Genomic DNA, 5,338 nt, shown 5'->3' on the forward strand with positions numbered 1-5,338 from the left:
TTAGACTATCTTTGATTGAGGAGAGTCCACATGATTCTCGAATATGTTGTATAATAGATCTCAACCAAACACACTCTCTACCTGCTTCATGAATTGCGAGTATCTCAGAGTGATTTGAGGAAGTTACAGTCATGGTCTATTTTATAGATCGCTATGATATAGCAGTATCACCACAAGTAAACAAGTACCCTGTTTGTGATCGGGCTGTATGTGGGTTAGATAGATAACCTACATCTGCATATCCGATCAATTGGGGCTTTGATTTTCTTGAATAAAACAACCCCATATCAGTCGTTCCCCGAAGGTAACGCATAATGTGTTTGACCCCATTCTAATGTCTTTGAGTTGGTCCAAAACTATACCATGCTAATAAGTTGACTGCAAATGATATATCAGGTCTGGTACAATTTGCAAGGTATATTAGAGCACCGATTGCACTAAGATATGGTACTTCAGGACCAAGAACTTCTTCGCCTTCTTCCAGAGGACGAAAAGGATCTTTTTTAACATTAAGTGATCGGACAATCATTAGAGAACTCAAGGGGTGAGCTTTATCCATATAAAAGCACTTCAGGACTTTTTCAGTGTATGTTAACTGATAGATAAGAATTCCACTTGGTAAATGTTTGATCTATAGGTCGAGACAAAATTTTGTTCTATCAAGATCTTTCATTTCGAATTCTTTCTTTAAATAATTAGCAATCGTGGTGAGTTCTTCAAGAGTTCCCACAAGATTTAGATCGTCAACATATACAACTATAATGGCAAATCCAGATTTTGATTTCTTGATATAAATACATGGACAAACTTGATTATTCACATATCCTTCTTTTAGTAAATACTCACTGAGTCGATTGTACCACATGTGTCCGGATTATTTCAATCCGTACAAGGATTGTTGTAGCCTGATAGAATACATGGTACGTGGTTTCAAGCTATTTGCTTCAGGCATTTTAAATCCTTCAGGGATTTTCATATATATATATATATATATATATATATATATCACTATCTAGTGATCTATATAAATAAGCTGTAACCACGTCCATTAGACGCATATCTAATGCTTTTGAGACTGTGAAATTGATCAAGAAGCGAAATGTGATTGCATCCATCACAGGAGAGTATGTCTCCTTATAATCAATACCAGGTCTCTGTAAGAAACCTTGGGCTACAAGTCGGGCTTTGTATCTTATAATTTCATTTTTCTCATTATATTTCCTTACAAATACCCATTTGTACCCTACAGGCATGACATCTTCAAGTGTTTGGACTACAGGTCCAAAAACTTCACGTTTTGCTAATGAGTTTAGCTTTGCCTGTATTGCTTCTTTCCATTTTGGCCAATCATTTCTATATCGACATTCTTCGATGTTCTGAGGTTTAGGATCCTCATTATCACCTACAATATCAAGAGCAACTGCAAAGGAGAATATATCGCTAATAACAACTGTATTTCTATCCCTTAATTCTCTATAGTTTATTGAGATCTCATTATTTTCAGGTACCAGTGCCTCTTCCCACTACAACAGTTTCAGCTTTTACCAGCGCTCAAAAACGCTGGTAAAAGCCTTAAAAAGCACTGGTAGTTCAATTACCAGCGCTTTACCAGCGCTTCTGAAAAAGCGCTGGTAAATCCAGTGTCGGTAGGGCTTTACCAGCGCTTTTAGAAAAACGCTGGCATAAGGTATTTACCAGCGCTTTTTATAAAAGCGCTGGTAAAGGGTCACCATTTTTTATTTTTTATTTTTATTTATTTATTTATTTTTTTAAAAAGAAAAAGTAACCCACCAGCGCTCCTTAAGGAGCGCTAGTGATTACCTTTTTTTTTTTTTTTGGTGGTGGTTTTGGTTTTGGTTTTTTTTTTTTCTTTTCCTAAAGAAACCCATTTATAATACATGTTTATTTATAAAAACAATTATCATCCAAATGTCTACCGATTAACCTGCCAAATATGAAAATAACATCCAAATTGCATGTCTACTAATAGATAATGTTGTACTGAACACCAAGTTTTTACAAAAGAACTATACACAAAATGAAAAGAATTTTTCACAAAAGTAGTAAACACAACCATGACCCCATCTTCAAACTTTCTTTGTTCTAGCTTCAACTTCATCTTCAAACTTCTCTAAAAACACTTCTTTTTTAAAACTGTTCGCCCTTACAATGTACACCTGGAAAGAGAATTTGAATTAATAGACATGTTTGTGCCAAACCATCTGATAGCTTCATTCAAAGATTGGTAAAACAAATATACACGAGGGACATTATTAGAAAAATTACCTCTAATCAACGGGCAGAAGAGCAATCTCAATTTCTTGGAGTGATTTTCCTTTCGTTTCCATCACATTCCTCTTCACAAAAACCACAGCTATCAAGCAAAAGGTAGCGAAGATTGTGTAGAGAACTTGTGCTCCAAGTTGCTCCAGCAGGCGCAGAAACAACAAACCGACAAAAAAATTATTAACTGTTGAAGATGCCAATTTCTATAAGCAGGGAATAATCAGAAGTTGAAGATATTGAAAAAGACACAGAATTCATCCAAACCATATGCGTCATCAAGCTATATATAAAAGAGTAAATTAAGAACTTGCAGATTTAGCTAAATTAAGAACTTGGTTACAAGGTTATAAATTAAGAAGGTTACAAGGTTATATTATTATTTTTATATAAGCTATCTTTATTTTATTAATAGGATAACAGGTCTAATATTAATTTGTTTTGAATATACATATTTTTATTTTTTTTAAATAAAAGTAATATAAGAAAATAAATAAATAATCTTCTAAGACATTTAGGGAGAGATATTTACCATAAAATAATTGCAAATTTTTCACTCTAAAATTGCAAACCTCATTTCTACTCTACTCCATTTTTTTTCATTAGGATTTGAGTTGATATCTCTTATCAGGTTATATTAGACAAACAAGGCAAGTTCTAGTGGAGAACTTGGGGTTCATCTAATTTCAACTTTGGAAATCTAACCTGGGTTTTCTAAAATGTTTTATAGATGTCAAACATGTTCCGGTAAAATGCAACACCAAAAGAAATTGAGTAATGATATAAAAACCGATTGATTTGCGTTAACATTCCTATGAAATAGAGTCCAACAAGGAACTGTTATAGTTTCTCACACAGTGGTACCTACAGGCTTGCAAGTCTTAGCCCAATGTCTAAAACCTTATCCATTCATCCCACTAAATCTCTCTCTCTCTCTCACACACACACACAGTGTCTGCAGGTAGCATGATGTTTATATACTCAAAACTCTTTCTGGCTTGGCGAGGAAAGCTATAGCATTCACTGAGGTGTTTGCTGAACAATTTGTATTAAAGAGTAAAACATGAACCTTCATCTGAAATACAATCTTTACTAAAACATGCGTCGCAAAAATGCATTAATAGGCTATCGTGGTTGGTTCTTTCCTGCTGCCGTGCTTTAGGTTTATTCATAAATGATGCAGAAATTCATTGAACAACAACAGAAAAACATATAAATAGCATAATCATAAATTGAACTGAATTGCAAAAAGAGATCAACCAAACAGTTCCTCCTTATGTGTTTCTTGCCATAGTTCCTCAATCAGTGCTTTTGGTGCTGCAGTAGTAAAAATGAAGCAATGATACATAACAAGAAAGTAAAAGAACAAAGACCTGTGAAGTACCAAAATTAAGAACTTGCAGATTAAACAGCTTGTTGGCTTCATCTTACTAGGAAAGCCGGCCAGTGAACCTTTCACAATGTAAAATTGCTTGATAAATGAACAACTTCAGCCCAATAACACACTGGCTCCTGATTCTTGTGCTTCTTGCATGAGTCTGGTCCATTTTGGTGTGTAGATGGCATCAAACACTAAGGACTAATGACTTGAAGCTTTCTACCAAAAAAATAGTAATTATTAGTCAGTAAATTTGGTGGCTAATTTCAACACACACAAGAAGCTATACATAAGAACTTGCAGATTTAGGAGGTTAGATAATAACTGCCTATCGCATCAAGCTATATATAAAAGAGTAAATTTTCAACACACACAACACATATGCGTCATCAAGGTTATAGCCTCCACAAAAATTTGAAACTCAAAACATAGAAATATATATCAAAACATAGAACATTCTTCACAAAAATTATTTATGACAACACAGATAACTTTGGAACTTCAAATCTCCAAAGTTAGGGACACAACCTTTGACAAAATTTTCAGAAATAATTTTCAAACACAGCCCATCATCACTAACCATCCTCCTTTTTCAATATCACAGAATATATATCAAAGTATTCTTAAAATCGCAGTCCCAATGATCAAATACAGGTTCACAGTGATTTCTCAATTTTTCCATAGTCTTCATTATCTTAGTTTCATGCTTCACAATATTTGTAACATGGCAAAACATATATAAAATCTCACATAACTAAAATCTCGAATTCCCATTTCAAAATAAAATTCCAAAAATCTCCGAAACAGTTTAATTAACCCTTCCTTCAGAAATTTTCAAACATGAACTCATATATATATTTATATGAATGACAGGGGAAAGATGCTTACCCGAAAGATAGAGAGAGGAGCAAAGGAATCAAGAGAAAAATCCGAGAGAGAGACCAACCCGAGAACAATGAGATGACGGCCTGAGATTTGCCAGAGAAGATGATCAAAAATTGCAGCAGTGGATGGCGGCGAGATGAGAATGTTATCTCCTTGGCTGAGGGTCGGCCAGAGACGAAGCCGATGGAGAAGAGATGAGATCGAGAGCGAGAGGCCGAGGTTTGGCTAGAAATCTCGCCAAAAAACCCATAGTAGAGAGCTCGAACAAAGAGAGAGGGGTTGGCTTCAGTGGTGGTGTGAGGATATGGGGTGGAGTGATTGTGGTGGCTGTGGTGCAATAGGTTGAGAACGAGAATAGAGATGGAGGCGATTGGGGAGTTGCAGAGAGAAGGAGAGGGGGCAAGTTCAGAGTTGAGACTGAGAATAGAGATCTGGCGAATGGGAGGCTGAAGATAAACCTAGGGCTCGGATGAGATAAGGTTAGAGATGAGATAAGGTTAGAAGAAATAAATGGAAAATTAAAAAAATAAAAAAGTGAAATAATGTTAAAGCGCCAACTTTTCCCGCATTAAATTTCACACTATTAGCCCTATACCAACGCTCCTACTAAGAGCGCTGGTGTTAGTTCACCTATACCAGCGTAAAAAGCGCTGGTACGAAAAAAATAAAAAAGTGAAATAATGTTAAAGCGCCAATTTTACCCGCATTAAATTTCACATTATTAGCCCTATACCAGCGCTCCAACTAAGAGCACTAGTGTTAGTTCACCTATACCAGCGCTTTTTAAAAGAG

At 35.3% G+C, this 5,338-nt stretch overlaps 1 long non-coding RNA gene across 2 annotated transcripts; it reads right to left on the reverse strand.

The window, feature by feature from the left end:
• Window positions 1-1,800: 1,800 nt before the first annotated feature.
• On the reverse strand, window positions 1,801-5,009 carry LOC132306416 (uncharacterized). 2 transcript variants are annotated; one of them, XR_009481979.1, is made up of 3 exons: window positions 4,550-5,009; window positions 2,287-3,876; window positions 1,801-2,177 (listed from the first exon to the last, which is right to left on the reverse strand). It is a non-coding gene; the product is annotated as an uncharacterized LOC132306416 (long non-coding RNA). The 2 variants fall into 2 exon arrangements; XR_009481978.1 differs by having other exon boundaries at window positions 2,287-3,880.
• Window positions 5,010-5,338: the final 329 nt, after the last annotated feature.

Source organism: Cornus florida, unplaced genomic scaffold, assembly GCF_030987335.1.
Source record: "Cornus florida cultivar Cherokee Brave unplaced genomic scaffold, ASM3098733v1 CherokeeBrave_3.0.0_Hap2_Chr05, whole genome shotgun sequence".
In the NCBI taxonomy this organism is placed as follows: Eukaryota; Viridiplantae; Streptophyta; class Magnoliopsida; order Cornales; family Cornaceae; genus Cornus; species Cornus florida.